Raw genomic sequence first — 17,606 nt, forward strand, 5'->3', positions numbered from 1 at the left:
AACCAAATCATTTCCCATTATATTGGAACCAGTATTTTAAAAGGCGGGAACGTGAGGCGAGGCGTTTTAGTTAGCACAAGTGGAGGTGTAATCCTCGAGGTGATGGGGCGTAAGCCCCATGAAACTTTAAATTTTTAATTTATAATATAGTAAAGTAGTGCTAATAAGAAAAATTTATACACAATAATAGTTAAACAATTAAAACATGATTAAACAAACTCATAGAAAATAAAATTCTAATATAGTTTTACAAGTAAAAATTAAAAGAAATGCTATATTAACTACTACGTGATAATCAACTCTAACATCTTAAATTTCAAATAATAAAAGAATCACATTTTTGTAAAAGATACTTCTATCATACCATACAATTTACATCCCTAAAAGAAAATAATCATTAAACTTTATTATCATCCTCACAATAATTTTGAGATAATAAAACACAATAATTTACTTTGAAATAATAGTTATTTTGAGACTATTATAAATGATAAAATATGATAATTTTCATAGCTATGGAAATAATATAAAAAGTACCAATGAAGAGTGAAGATGTTCGACTAATTGAGTATCTTTTTTTAAAAAATGTTAAATGATATTCTCCTACACGGTACTTTCAAATAGTAAATGTGCAATACAATGACTTGCTATTTGAGTTATCCACAATCTTGTTATTTCTATAGATTAAAAAAAAATTGAGCATCATTTATTTATTAAAGAATTAAACAACCATGTCAATTAAAGAATTCGGCACATAATTTCCTAAGATTTGTTAGGCTAGAAGATTTGTTAGGCTAGCCCCACGCGGTGGGTGTTACACATGGTTAGGGCAGGGCGCTTAAGACATAAGCCTCACAGGACTAAGTCTTACCAATGCCTTGATACATTTTGCCATTACCCTGCCCTAGGGCGAGCCCCGAAACTGCTTTTTAAAACACTAGTCGGAACGAATTTTAATCATATAGACAGCCATTGAATGGGCTTAAAAGTAAGTACATCATCAATCCCATGGAACAACAGAAAACTGCAATATTAAACAACTTATAAATCAAAGCTAACCACAGAGAGCTTAAAAGATCTACCAATTGATCTGCATCCCCTACATTTGCCTCTCAACACCAAAAATGAAAATACACAATACAATCGCATTTCTTTCCTTCTACGCTGTCCACCAAATACATGATGAACTTCTCTCCACCATCTCTTTTGGGATTTGCTACCCCTCTCCTGATCTAGTAACTTAGAAGATCTGCCGTGTGTTCTGACATAAGTTCAGTTATTACCAGTGAGGTAGAAGAAGAGTGAATACAGATGGGCTGTCACTTTATATTGCAGAAACAATTGACTGTTTGCCTCATGAGTGATGCAGGTTCTGGTCACTAATCAAGTGAAGCACCTGATTTTGAATTGGATCAAACATTTCCACACTTTCAATTTATACACACCATTGAAATAAACCTCCCGTCACTGTTATGTTTCCTCTTGATTGCATTAGGGACTGGGGAAGTGCCTCCGAACTTATCTACTTTCTTTAATAGGACCAACCACCCTATCAATTTCCCAGTCATTTAGAATCCCTCTAATGCAAATATTCCACCCTCGAGGAGTCCAAGAATTTGCCACAGCGGCTTCAGGGTTGCTGCATATGGAAAATAAATCAGGGAAAAATAGTCATCAAAGGCAACATGTTTGTCAAGACTAGCCCATGAATTCCTGATAGCCCTGCAATTGATACACTGTAAGTACTGACCACTTTATCGGTGCACCATTGACTTGTCTGTCCATATTTATTCATGATCACCTCCTTTCACAATGCTTGATCTTCATTAGCATATCTCCCCAACCACTTCATCAATAAACAGCTATTGTGTAATTTCAAATTTGCCATCGTCATCTGATTACCTCCTTGTATGTGGGCTTTAAATGGTTCAGCTCATCCCAATGCTCACTTACAACAACACAACAACACAGACAATATCTGCATGGAGGCCCTACCAGTCTAATCAATGACTAAAATTTGCTTGATGTAGTTATCTGGAAAGTGAAACATTATGCAGAAAATTAGAAAGAGATATTTGAAGCATAAAAAGTCATTAAAGAATGTTGCATGTATAATATTTAAAGAATACAAAAATGTTTATTCAAGAAACGACAAAACCAAATTGTATATTGCAAATTGATTAGTCATTTTCACGAAGACACTCTATTTTTGATAAGAAAGAGAATACGTAATTATAGAGGTTGACGGATATTCATAAAACATATCTTATTTCATGAACGTGTATCTCAGTCGGTTAGAAATCTAAACTTAATAATTTGAAGTTCTAGAGAAAAAACTAAAACATGTTATAGAAACAAACAAACGAGTCCAAAACAAAAATAACCTTCTATTTGAAGGTCCGGTCAGCCCCAGCCAGCACCCAAGTCCAAGACATCACCATATACGTCCATATATATTAAATATATATGTCAGTTACTTACTCAAGGACACCTGGTTAACCTCCATATTTAAATCTTCTAAAGATGTCATGTCCCAACTTATGTGTGACTTCCACTTCAAGCACAAACTGCTCTAATGTGTTGCGAAGTATTATTTAAGACAACAGCGAGAAAAGGTTTTTAAGATTACCTCTTCTATCATAATGTCCTTGACTTTTGTTGACTTGGATGATCTACTACTACAATTTTCCTGGGATAATCTGGTTCAACAGAGTTAATGAGAGAGAGGACAGAAGGGAGTAAAAAAGAACAAAAATCAATTGACAGTAAATTTGTGTCTAATGATGATCTTGCAAATAAGAGAGAGTAAGAAATGCATAGTCTTATACGGAAGCTCAAGGAGTCATGTTATTGCCACTGAATACCCAGTAATCTTCCGGTTTCAAATTCATGCGAAGGTTCCAAGCAGCCTTATTTTATAATGCTTTGCTTCACATGGCCAAGTCAAAGCAACAAGAAATTATCAGCACGACATTCATAAACCAGGTGCACTCTATTATGGTAATGAAGAGAAACAAAACATGACATGCAAATGATTCCACTTAGAAGAAAATAGATACATGTATTCCTATCTTATAGCGTCCCAATAAGATAACACTTGTTCTTCAAGTTGAGCACTACAATGAAGAACTTGATATGATGACCCAAGTAATGACAACGACAGCAATAGAGTCACAAAAGCATAGTAAAGACAACTACTAAATAACACCACTGAACTGTATGAAAGAAATATAGAGAGAATGGTGTTAAGAAAGCCAATGAGCCTGACAATGGATGCAGATAGGTGTTGGATACATCATTTCGAAGGAAAGTTCAGCTTCGATTTGCTTCCATAGGCTAAATATAGCAAGAAGCTGTTCATAGAACTAGGTGTTCTAGATACAACATCAACCCTCCAGGTAAGACAATCTGGACTAACTGCAAGTACACTTTTTTTTTGATGAAGTAATTGGTTCTGTTCATGGCATCCCAAGGATGCAAGGTAGTTAGAAAAGAGTGAGCACAAGTGTGTTAGCTCTAGTACATAACCATAGTGCAAATAAAATCTAAAAAGCTATCAAGGTAATCCATTGGGGACAAAAAGACCCAACTATATAAATACAAAAGACATCGCCCTTTGAGCATGGTTTGGCTAGTTGAGAGACCATCAAAATATCTTCTGTTCCTTTCATTTCAAATAGTCCAAAAGATGGCAGCCGGTATCATCTGCTGGTATCGTCTTCCTGAATCTTCTTGATGGTGCTGTCAACTATCCAGTGGCTCTCTGATAGTGTTAGGCATTATCCACCTAAGGCAAGAAAGATTGAGGAACATGTACCATATGTCTGCTCCTTGCAAGGTTGTCCTCTATTAGACAGGTTTCAAAAGTTGTTGTCCGGCTGAAGCAAACAACTTTAGATGGAAGTTTGACCTTCCAGATTAACTTCTAACGCCAATTGTCAGTGAGAGCCTGTAAGAGTTTGAGCAAATCCTCTACTTCCCATTTTGTGAGATCCTTCTGAAAGTTGGATCCCCAAAATTTTTGTTTCTGTATTCTCGCACAGTTGCATCTGGATCTGTAGCTTTTTTGAATAATGTAGGGAAACCACTCTTTAGAGCGCCGTTTCACATCTATCCTTCCAGAACTTGACGTGTCAACCATTCCCAGCTATCAGTTGATGATTCTGTGAGAATTCATCCCAAAGTCTGATTATGCTCTTCCAAACTCCTATACCGTGAGAGTCCCTTACCTGATCAATACCCCAGTGGTCTTGACTTCCATGCTTTGCCTTGATCACTTATTTCCAATGACTCTAGTCCTCTTGTGTATATCTCCATAGCCACTTCATTCGCAGTCATTTATTGTGATTGGCTAGGTCTCTGATGCCTAACCCACCTTGGTGCCTTGGCAATATCACTTTATCCCATTTGACTAAATGGAATTTGTGCTTAGTGTTGTTCACTTCCAATAAGAAGTTCCTCCTAAGTTGATCTAGTTTCTCCAAAGTCTTGTTTGGCATGGGAAATAGTGACATGGAGTAGATTGGAATGTTACTAAGAACACTGTTGATTAGAGTCAACCTGCCACCCATGGAGAGGTATTGCATTTGCCAGGATGCAAACTTCTTCTCAAACTTCTAAATGACTCCGCTCTAAATGGTAGATGATTTAAATTTTTCCCCAAGTGGAAGTCCTAGGTAGGTGGTTGTGAATTATCCAATGTTGCAACCTAGCATCTATTCCAATTCCTCCATAATGTTCACCACATTAACTGAATACATGACACTTTTAAGCATGTTAATGTGGAGACCTGAAAGAGGTTCAAAAATAAACAAAGTTAGATTCAAAAAAAAAACACCTGAATTCTGTTTGCCCCACAGAAAATTAGGGTGTCACCTGCATAAAGTAGATGAGAGATGTTTACTGGATAACTGCAGATGCACTGATTGGGAAATGAATTCAATTACAATAGAATAACATACTAGACAATATAGAAAAAATCATCACTCAATTTTACGTTAGTCTTGGGAAGATGAGTTGATCTGAGGTAACTAAGAGCAATCTACATTGCGCTATCTTACGCCTCAAAAACCAAAAGCGGGATTTATTAGGCTATAGCATGGCCCAGTTTTATGCCACAGAATTTGCTGTTTGATTTGCGAGTCCAAGTCATTACATATATTTATCAAATGACTTGGACTTGGACTAAGAATCCTCAGGATACACAACATCAGTCTACTTATGAATTGGCTATTGAAGTTCCACAATAAGCAAGAATTGATGTGGAAGCAATTGATTGGATTAAAATATGGAATAGGAAACTCAGGATCACAAAGGTTCCTAATAATTCTCAGAGCACAGAGCACATTAAACTGGCAGATGGTAGAAACAATCCTATTCAAGCAAGACAGATGGATATGAAATACACCATTTAAGGAGCAACTTCCCAAGATTTTCAGATTTGCAACTAACCATTGTGCAACAGTAGAAGTGTCTTAGTCTACACAAGGAGAAAACCCTTTGAAAAGGCACTATTATTCATACATTGCAAGTTTACAGCTCAGATTTGGTACATGTTTTTGAATTTATTTTAACTCAAATGGCGCATGTTGGACTCTCGAAAAGTACTGCTGCTGGGTTTATCTTTTGTTGAAGCAAATACACTTAAAAAAAGGCTTTAAAAATGAAGCAGAAAGTAGTACCGGTCATCAGTTGGTTTGCTTTTAGAACTTCAATTTCTGGTGTGACCAAGATGAACCTATTCTACAAAGCCACACATCAACAAAACTGACATCATATAAAAAAATCCCTATCTGAAATATGCTACTCCTGTCTGATAATATACACAGGATTCAATTTCCCATAGACAACAAAATATCCTCTACCAAACTATGACAAAGTTACACATGGATGCATGATCATGGAAAGCTCTACTGTGTTCATCTCAGTAACTAAAGTTACCAGCATTAAAAGCACAGTGCTGAAGTATAAGATAAGACATGGGCCTCTTTTGCCCCAAATTCTGAAAATAACAAGCAGAGTTTACACTTAAAAGTTAAAATCCATATTCTAAAACAAAGAGAATTTCAAACAGAGCCATGACTACAAAAGAAGAAATACTTCACTCCATGTTCTAAATTTGTTGACATTAATATATGGAGTACGACTCTTTTCGAATAGCAATGAAAATTTGTATCCCCTATAAATTTTAAACAAGTTCTACTTCAACAAAGCATCCGGAACTCTTAGATCGGAAACTACCACAAAGATTGTTTCCAGAGCAATTTCTAAGTTGCACGAAGTTGTTATTTATTCTCAAAAGCTAGAAAATGACAATACATGAAGATAACTAAATAGCATTGGAAACGATATTCCTAAACTTATAATGTTTACACATAAGGGAAACTCACACTATTTATCATATCAAGAGAGCAGTAATATCTGATTTCCAAGATATAGAAAGAGTGGAAAAACAATCAAAATATCAAAAGTGATGTACCTCCTCAATAAGCCTGCCTGAAAGCCCACGCTGCGTTCTAATTGCCATATTTCAGCTTCGGCAATTGCATTGGATGCCATTTCATTTGAGGTGATAAATGAAAACTGTATCAAAATTATAAAATAGCCGAGTAAACCAATCGAAAGCAATATTTATTTCTTGTTTTCCGCGTTAAGCTCTGGTATCATGTCAAGGACGGAACGATTCTCACTTACAGCCTTAACCAATAACTCAGTTGTAGTTGCATCAAACGAGAAGCCCCTTCCATCCATTTCCTTCATGAAAGATGCTATTTCACTAATTTTGTTGCACCTGAGAAATCCTTGCACAATAACATTATAAGTGATATTGTCTGAAGGACAATTGTAGTCTTCCATTTTTCTTAGAATACATTTAACTTCATCAAACAACCCATTTAGACAAAATCCATTTATCATTACATTGTATGTTCTCGCATCTGGAGGCAATCTGATGAAAGAAAGCTTCTCAAAAAATAGCATGAGCTTCATCGAGTTTACCATTTTTGCACAATCCATTAATGACAACATTGTAAAATTCAATATCGATATCTTCTTTATTTATTTCCAACTTATTAAAGAGTGACATAGCTTCTTGAACAAGTCTATACCTAAAATAACCATTGAGCAAAGTACGGTGAGTGGATGAATTAGGTACACGCCCCCTAGATAGCATCTCGACATAAATATTTTTTGCATCGCCAATTCTTCCAACAACAAACAAACCCTGCAGGATAGTATTGTAGGTAACAGTATCCGGCTTTGATCCCCTTTGAGAAATTTCACCAAACAATTGCATGGCCTCGGCCACTTTTTTTTTCTTACAAAATCCATTTATTAGTATGTTATAGCTAAAAATGTTAGGCTCAATGCCCTTATCTATCAAGATATCAAAAATTCTCTTTGCTCTATATATTTGACCACGCAAACAATATCCATCCATTATCACATTGTAGGTGATTATATTAGGCTCTACACCCTTTTCGACCATGTGTTTCATTACTTCCTCGGCATCTTCGACTTTCCCTTCTTTGCATAGTCAATCTATTAGTATGTTGAAGGTGGGCACATTTGGATAAATATTAAGATTCACCATCTCAGAGAACAAAGTCTTAACCTTTTCCCACTGACCAAGCTTACAAAAACCATCAATTATTGAACTATAAATGACTATGTCTGGAGGAATGCCTTTCTGCTTCATCTCGTTCAGAAGGTTGCTAGCAACATCTAAGTTTCCATCTTTGCAGAGGGCATCAACAACAATACTATACTTAAATATGTCGGGCTTAATTTTCTTTTTTTTTTTTCCATTAGCTGGAGTAAACTTAAGGTCTTCTGAGCATGTCCCCTTTTGCTGAGCCCATTCATGACGGTTCCATACATGACTCGATTGGGCTCACAAATATTCTCCATCACCATTTTTTTAAACAATTGAACAACATCTTTGACATTATTTTCAGCAAATAATCCCGTAATTAAGGTGATAAAGGTGACAACATTGAATGGAATGTCACTATTCACGTAAATGGGTAACACAGAAAATGCAATATCAGAACGATGCATCAGGCAATAACTGTTAATCACACTACAAAAAATGAACCCATTAATTTGGATACCCAATTTCTGCATATCTTGAAAAAGAGAAACGACAGAGGAGTAATGCTTCATACTTAGCATAGTTTTAAATAGTTGACAGAATACGGGAAGAGAAGGAAGAGGATTCATTCTGACCATTCTACGGAAGAAATTAACAACATCATCTAAACATTTTACCTCATTATCAACATTAATGTATAATGAAGAATAAAATCTAATTGCAGAAGGAGTATTGGGAATAATAACATTGCTTTTTTTGCGCAGACAAATACCTCTTCTCATCTTCAATGCCGGCTAACAGCAACTTGTTGACCTAATTTTAGCTGAGAGTTTATCCGGTAAATTAATTAAGTGTGATAAAAAATTTCAAAACAAAACAAAACAAAAAAGGCAGAAGTGTCAATTTTAAGATTAATGTTAATGATATTAATTTTGAAATCCTCAAATTTTTATTATTTACACAAAGATTTCTACCCCATATTTATACAAAGATCCCTACGCCATCACCATCACTCTTCCTCCACATCCTTTTTGTTGTCGCCCTCTTCCTCTATTATCACTATTACTACCATTAGCACCTCTTCCAGATTCACTATTATTTCCTCCCTCTATATAACTATTGCCTATTTTTTTTCTTCTCTACTACCATCGCTATCAACACCACACCAAATGTCATCTTCTCACTTGGCGTCACCACCAGCACCACCACCTTCATTTTTACCATAAATATCACTTTTTTATGGTCTCCTCCTCCAATCAAATCTTTTTTTAGAAATTAAGTAAGTATCAAAGTTGCTGCAGCAACAGTCAAAGTTGCTGCAACAACTTCGATAATTACTACAGCAACTTTGGTAATTGTTGTAACACAACAACTAATAGTAGTTGTTGCAACAATTACCATAGTTGTTGAAGCAACTCTCATAGTTGCTGAATTTACTAAATTATTTCTTCATTCATTTTTAAAAGAAATCAAAAAATTTCGTTTTAAACTTTTAATTTTTTTTTAAAAATAGTCTATGAAAATTAAAAAAGAAAGAACGGAATGAAAAGAGAAAGAAAAAGAAAAAGAAGAAGAGAAAGAAAAAGAAGAAGAGAAGATGGAAGAAGAGTAAAATCTAGAGAGAGAAAAAAATAAGAAGAAGATCGGGAGAAAGAAAAAGAAAAGAAAGATTGAAAGATAAGAAAAGGGAACTCTAAAATTTGAAATTTGGAGTTGGAGAACTTTTTAAAAAATTTAAAAGTTTTTAAAAATTACACTTTACACCCCAATTAACTTAATCACAATTTAAATGAAGTTTTAACCTTAGCTGGTCAAAGTTGTCACCATTTTTAATTTAAAAACTTTTTGGTCACCTTCCACTTAATTTTCTCAAGTTTATCCTAGTTAGTTGGGGCTTTGGGCTGTACGTGACAGAAAAATTTTAAAATAAGGTGTGATAGAAAAGTTTTAAAATGAGGTGTAGGTGACACAAGACTTAATAATTGAGTGGAGGTGATAATCAAAATAATCCATAAGTTTTTAAATTACACTTTGATCCAAATATTAGTTAATATAATGGAAAATGAAGGGAAAAAACGTGTTTTTCTCTCTTCTCATCCATTGTTATTATCTCCCTCTTCGCGGTATTTATTGTTCATTATTGCTGCTGCTTTATTCATTATCTTCTGATTCATTATCATCATCTTATACTTTATTATCATCTTCATATTCTTCTTATTAACCATTGTTGTTGTTGTTGTTAACGCAACTTCTGCTCTTTGATCAATTTCTTATGTCAAATTTTATTTTGTACATTACTTTCAACTTTGATGTTTACTTGAGAGGAGACTTTGGTAAGTCAAATTATGCTTTTTAGTTGAATTTGTCAACTGGGTAACTGCTAGTGTGCTATTTTTTCAACAAAGCTAAGTTTTATCTTAGAGGCAAGACTAATAGAGCATCATATAAATCAAGACACAATATGATGGTATCAACTCTTGTCCATGAGGCATAACTTGTCGGCTATGTCTTGCCTCTAAGGTAAGAGTTATAAAATATCATATAAATCAAGACACGATGTGGTAGTGTCAACTCTTGTCCATAGGGCATAACTTTTTTTTGAAAGTCCTCGGACTAATTCAAGCCTCTAATGCAAGATTTATAGAACATCTCATAAATTAAGACATACTATGGTAGTGTCAACTCTTACCATGGGGCATAACTTGTTGTTTAAAAGTCCTTGATTTATAAAACATCTCATAAATCAAGACACAATGTGGTTGTGTCAAATCATGCCCGTGTAGCGTAACTTGTTGTTTAAAAGTCCTTGGGCAAAGTCTTGCCTCTAAGGAAAGAGTTATAGAACATCTCATAAATCAAAACATAATGTGATAGTGTCAACTCTTACCCATGGGCCATAACTTGTTATTTAAAAGTCCTTGGGTTACTTGCCTCTAAGGCAAGAGTTATAGAATATCTCATAAATCAAAACACAATATGGTAATGTCAACTCTTGCCCATGGGGCACAACTTGTTACTTGAAAGTCCTACTCTAAGGAAAGAGTTATAAAACATCTCATAAATCAATACACAATATGGTGGCGTCAACTCTTGTCCATAGGGCATAACTTGTTGTTTGATGGTCTTTAGGTTGAGTTATACCTCTAAGACAAGAGTTATAGAACATTTCGTTAGTAAAAAACACGATGTGTTACTGTTGACTCTTGCCTTATGTACATAGTAGAAAATTCTTGGAATGAGTCGTGCCTCTAAGGCAAGAGTTGCAGAACATATCAAAAATAAAGAAATAATGTGGTCGTGTCAACTCTTGCCCGTGGGTCATAATTTGTTGTTTGAAAGTCCTTGAGCTAAGTCTTGTCTCTAAGGCAAGAGTTGTAGAACATCTCATACATGAAAGCATAACGTGGTAGTGTTAACTCTTGCAAGTAGGGCATAATTTGTAGTTTAAAAGTCTTTGAGCTAAGTCTTTCCTCTAAGGTAAGAGTTGTATGATATTTCATAAATGAAGACATAACATAGTAGTGTCAACTCTTTCCCGTGGAGCATAATTTGTAGTTTAAAAGTTGTAACACCCCGTATTTTTGCACTAGAATTTAAATCGTCGTTCCTACGTCAATAAACTCTAAACCCACAACTTACATTTGAATACATGTGCCATGATCATTATCCTAGTGAGAATATTTCTTACAAGGTGAAAAGTTTTCATAGGAAGCACTTAGAGCAAAGTCGAGTTGAGTACACTTTTATCGATTGAGTTTTTGTATTCGATCCTTCAAGGATCAACTATAAACAAGTGTACCTCCAAGAATATTTTGATTCAAGTGTCCTACTATATATCAAATGAAAGGTCTCTGAGTCTTTTTTCAATGTACTTAGTAAAACCTTAATCTAATATCGAAGTGGAAAGTTATGCTTATTTTACCTCAACATGTCCATCTATCAACAAGGAGGTGATAAGCCGTTAACTAAGTGACGACTTATCAGCCAAGTCATTAGCCTTAACAAAATGTTATCAACTTTAGCTATAAAGTGATGACTTGAGGTGATAAGTCATCAACTAAGTGACGACTTATCAACCAAGTCGTCACCCATAATCGTCTAAGCTATAAAAGTAACGACTTGAGTTTATAAGCAATCAACTAGTTGATAAGTTATAAACTCAAGTCATCAACTAAAAATTTCAGCAATTCTTATTCAGTTTCGTAGGAGTATTCTGGTCTTTTCCTCACCTCAAACCCTACCCCTCCCACAACTTAAAGCATCATAAGGCATTATTTTTCCTCATATTCAATTACATAGCACGTTATTTCTTCTCCCACTCTTATGAACATATGATTAGGGTTTCTTCCCAAGAATAAGAAACTCAAGTTTTTCTCCCCCAAGAATCCAAGAAGTCAATTGTCCTCTTCAAGAATAACCAAGAATCTAAGTTCCCTAGTCCAAGAAGTTCAAGAAAGCTTTCAAGATTATCTCCAAGGTTTTCAAGGTCAAGCTTTCTTCATTAAATCAAGTCTATTAAGGAATGTGGGGTTATGAATAGGGATATTTTTCTATCCTTGTGTGCAAAATATGTTTTAAAGTCGAATTTACATGAATTTCAACTTAGGGTTCATATCCAATTATTAATATTTGAAGTTTATGAAGTTATAAGTGATTTAAGTGTTGAATATTTACTTTCACAGGTTAATGCGCGTGACTTGATTTCACATATTGAGAATTGAGTTTCATTATCTTGACTAGAATGTTAAAGTATTTTAAGATTATTAGTGTTGAGCATGAATTTTTTGTGATTTGACATGATTTTCAAGCATGGGTTATAAGCCCCAAGTTTAAGTGTTTATATTTCAAGAAATATGATGTTTAAGTATTTTTTGATAAGCATGTATTCAGATTTTAAGAAAGAAATTGTTCTTTTGATCCCAACCTAAGATTGGAATCTATAATTATTTATCTTGTTCATGCTTTAAAGAAAGAGAAGCATAATTGGTTTTCATTATAAACTCTTGTATTATTTTAAGGTGGATTTCCTAAAGTCTAAGGTGGATTTTCTAAAGTCTGAGCGATAAGTATATAAGTAGTATTTAGCACCGAGTAGGGTATGATTCCAAAGGTCTCATGCCCCAGAACGACACGCCAATGCAGGTTTAAGAGTGCTCATAGTGGGATAAGTCAGTGATCACTTAAGATAATGTTCTATTTCGATGACAAGGGTAGGACAACTCTCGCCAACGTGGGTAAGACGTTGGACTCTATGACAGCTCACATGGTTTATGTCGGTTAGAAGAAACTCCCAATAGAAATAGTAAAAGTGCAACTTTTAGAATTAAGTGTTTTGACTCACAAAGATTATATATTCTTTATATACTCATGCTTTATTATTTTGCAGTACATGTTTTATTCGAGCCAAGGTGAGTCATTTAAATTTAGCATGTATCCTTTGAAAGTTTTGTATAGAGATTGTGTTATTTTTTACTTATGTACTCGCCCAAACATGCTCAGTACATTCCAAAAGTACTGATCCACATATACGTCTATGTGCTACATTTTCTCATAATGTAGGTATCAATTGTATCCCAGATATCATCATCAGACAGTGTGCAAATTCAAGTCAGCAGGTGATAAGTTCTTTGGATTCGAGGGCTCGAGTCAATCATAGTATTGAGTAGCATTTTGTTTTAATTTTTCAGTCGTATTGATTAGGGATAGTTAGGGGTCATGTTCTGACTATCTATAGTCAATACTAGTAGAGGCTTCATAGACATATAGTAGAGTTGATGTATTTGATTCCAGTTTAGTTTTTTTATACGTAGAGTTGTACTTATTTTAATATAGTTTGTTATTGATCATATTCAAAAAATATTTATCTTCCACATATTTCTTTTTGATTTATGTATTTTATATTAGTTACTCAGGAGTCATGCCAGTATAAGGGTTAGCTTGGGATCACTTGTGGTCCTAAGCACCGTGTAACATCCAGGGGGTAGTCTCGGGGTGTTACAAACTTGGTATCAGAGCCAGGTTTTAAGCGTCCTAAGGTGTCTATGAAGCCGTGTCTAGTAGAGTTTTGCGAAATAGTACATCGACGTTCATACTTTTCTTTGAGAGGCCATTGGACATTAAAGAAATTCCTCATTTTTTTCTTACTCTAGATCGTTCTATAAAGTTGTTCTCTCAAAAATTTCTGTCGATTCGTTTGTTACCCCAAAATTCTCCATTTGTGAATTATCCTTGAGATAACATTATTAGTAAGTTCCAATTCATCCCACGATGATGCTCTCAGATTTACTATCAGTAACTTTAGAAGTCACACAAGGAGCTTGAGAGGAGCTCGCTAGTGTTATAAGTTCCTCAAGTTGAAAGTTATTTACTCATCCTCATGAGTCGTTTAGTTAAAATGACATAAGATATGTATTCATATTCCTCATTATTCCTTCAATACAGATATATCTCATAAAAGGAGATAGTATGAACCTAGATTGCTGAATAGAGTTTGTATTCAAGAGATATTGAAACCTAGAGTGTTATAATTCATAAGTAGTAGAGCCTTCTTATAGTTGGAAGTATGGGTATAGAAGTTTAATGACAAGAAAGTTGGTTATGTCGATTGATTGAATGTATATAGATGAACTTTTGTATACGATTGAGTTAGTAGTGAGGTGGTATGTCATTATGTGTTCGTTTAGTAGATAGTAGAGAAGGAGTTATTAGTTAAGGTGAATGATTGTTTGCTTGAAGTATGAATGGAGTTATTGATGGTACTTATTTTGTTAAAAAAACATTGGCTATTAATGAAAGTATTTGATGGTTTAGTATCGTTAATTTAGGCTTCCCTTGAGGTTGGAAAAAGGACTTTAGTTGAAACTTATAGAGTTATGAAAGAAATTTGGGTGTATAGATGGGTGAATAGTACTGATGTGTAGAGGGAGGATGTGCTAATGGATTATAATAAGATAGGCCATTCGATCGTGATCAATTATTGTTATTATAAGGTTCTAATGGAATAGTGTTTCTTGATGTCTTATTTTATAGCTTCCAAATTAGAATAGTAGAGGTTGGGTTATTAATCATGCCTAGTACTAAACACTACGTTTGAATAGTAGATTATCATCAAGGTGGAAATAATGATTGCCCGGTTAGTGATTCCAGTTATATGGAAGTGATCGAGTAAGCTTGAGATAATGTATGCAATAGTATAAGTTTATTTATTCGCAATTGAGTATGATGTTGTAGGTATGATGTAGAGGTATACCCAACTTTATATAGGGATTGAATTACTTTCTAAGATTATTAAGTGTTACATGTGCTTAGATAGTGCCTGTGAGTTTCTAAGTGTGAATAAGGCTCGTCATATAGTATATGGTATTCTTGATGGCTATGTTAAAGAGTTACGGATATATGATGCTGAATCTTTTGTTATGATTTTAGTTAGTGAGGCGAATTATACGTTTAGTGAGGCAGGTTTATTTGTTGAGTTAATAGAGTGTAAGTTTGTGATGATGATTAGTGAAGCTAAAAGAAGTTAAGGGTGGTATGTATTAAGAGAGTGTCCAGGAATAATGTTATTAATATCTATATATAGTTTCATTAGGTAAGTGAGCATTCATGTGTAGACCATTAGAGCAGAGAAGGTATAGTTCTGTCTCGAGGATATGGAGTAGACCTATACGCTTAGAATGTTAGCTTTGATCTAAGGGGGAGATCATAGAGTGAAGAACCAAATCAAGTTTTGAGAATTAGACTATGATGCATGTCAATAAGAGTTGTGATGAGATGGTGATCCCTTCTTACTTTAGAGTATTCCTTTGGTTTCAGTCATTATCATAGCATATTCATTTCTTGCGTGATAGATCTATGCCAAAGGCTAATGCTTATACACTTCATGCGTATTCACATTCATTCTTAGCATCTGATAAGTAAGTAACTACTTTACTCTGTGATTCGAGTCATCCCTCATAAATTATGAAGTCCTGTCTTATGTTGAATAGCTTATGATAAGTATGAATTTATGTTTCAGAGTATGCTCAGTTCTCATAACTTATGATAATAGTTAAATTCACATTATATCATGTATGTCCTCATTTTAGATCTCATTAATGTATTCATGCCTTTGACATTCTATTCCTTATGTGTTAGCCCTTTAGTGACCAATTCATATGTTAAGATAATGGTGATGTTAATGGATAGGTAAAGGTTTAGACGATAGGGAGTTTATGACCCTCATTAAGAAAGATTATTTATTCTAAGGCTAAAGGGTGAAAGAATATTGGGGTAAATCTTTGGTATATGTCATAGTTAGTTGAGAATCCTAGGTATGACTTCTTAAGAATAGTGGAAGAAAATTGTTACTGATTGAGATTTAGAAAATATGAGAAGTATGCCTTATGGGTGTTTGCCTTGTAGTTCATATGTGGTTATAAGGATAAACATGAATGTCATGTTTGGACATAAGTAAATGAATGCAATTGCGCTAGTGAATCGATAGTGAGAGCTCTAAGCTAGTTATTAAAATGTTAAGGCATGTTTTGCTTAGGGTGAGAGCTCCAAAAGAGACATAGAAGATTGAATCATATGGTTTAGACTAGTATTATGGTGTGGCATGTTGTACCTTGTTATTTTTAGTTAGGCTTGATCATAGCTCAAGAATTTAGTTCAGTTTAAACTTTAGTAGGTGGATTTATCAATGCCTATGTAAGAATTATACGTTGAATTAAATGAGTATGGTATTTAATGGGAATAGTATAATTGAAGGAGTATTTGAGAAGTGTTGCTAAGCTTGAAAGTAAGAAGTTGCATTGCCTAAGGCCTGGTAATTCTATCATAACTTATGATTTCTATGTCTATGTTCCATGCTTTAGAGATGTATCAATGTTGTGATTCCTTATTCAGATGTGTTGTTCAGATCATGCCAAAAATTCTTTTCTCCCTAATATTATTAGAAGTTCTTAGAAGAGTGTTGAAGAAATACTCCATTTGAGTATGAGTAGTCAGTATGATCCAGTCCATATAGCCTGTAATCTAGTTTAGCAATCAAACAGATAAGCTCCTATAGATTTCCAACTTTCCAGTTAGTCTTACTACCAAAAGTTTCACGAGTGAGGCAATTCCATGAGTTAAGATATTCGTATTCATCCAAATTACTAATTCAGATCAGTTCATGCATCATACATAAGTTTCAGATTTAGATATTAAGTCATGATTCAGTTCGTAAGTGTTCCGAACCTCTTCTCAGTCTTTCCTTAATATTTCGCCAAGTCAGTATCATTTGAGGGACGAACTATCCCAAGGGGGAGATGTTGTAATACCCCTGAGTTTTCATGTACTAAATCTCTAAACTTTTCTTCACGAAAAAAGATCCAGCTTGAAGTAATGGGTACTTATAAATTTACTTTCTTATTTTTTTTCTCAGCCTTATAACCATTCTCATGTCATTGCATGTATTCACAAAATCAGTTCAGTCATGTATCATGTTTCAGACTCAGTCATGTAATCATGATTTCAGTCATGCATGTTCAGTATATAATCTCAATTCTACAAATATGCTCAGTTAACTGGTCTCAATCAAGTATGAATGTTCCCAAGGGCAGATAATGTAACACTCCATATTTTTATACTAGAATTCTAATCGTCATTCCTACCTCTATAAACTCTAATACGGTGACTTACATTTAAATACATATGTCATGATCATTATCCTTGTGAGAATATTTCTTACGAGGTGAAAAATGTTTATAGGAAGCACTTAGAGCAAAGTCGAGTTGAGAACACTTTTATCGATTGAGTTTGGGTAGTCGATCCTACAAGGGTAAACTATAAATGAATGTACCTCCCAAAATAAATTGATTCAGGTGTCCTACTATATTTCAAATAAAAAGTATTTGAGTCTTCTTTTCAATGCATTTGGTTTAACCTTAATCCGATATTAGAGTGGAAAGTAATGCTCATTTTACTTCAGCATGTCCGTCTGTCAACAAGGTGACGACTTGTGGTGATAAGCGGTCAACTAAGTGACGACTTA

At 34.4% G+C, this 17,606-nt stretch overlaps 1 pseudogene; it reads right to left on the reverse strand.

Annotated features, from left to right (window-relative positions):
• Window positions 1–3,038: 3,038 nt before the first annotated feature.
• LOC124892985 lies at window positions 3,039–8,433 on the reverse strand (annotated as a pseudogene).
• Between the last annotated feature and the right edge of the window lie 9,173 nt (window positions 8,434–17,606).

Source organism: Capsicum annuum, unplaced genomic scaffold, assembly GCF_002878395.1.
Source record: "Capsicum annuum cultivar UCD-10X-F1 unplaced genomic scaffold, UCD10Xv1.1 ctg5284, whole genome shotgun sequence".
NCBI lineage: Eukaryota > Viridiplantae > Streptophyta > Magnoliopsida > Solanales > Solanaceae > Capsicum > Capsicum annuum.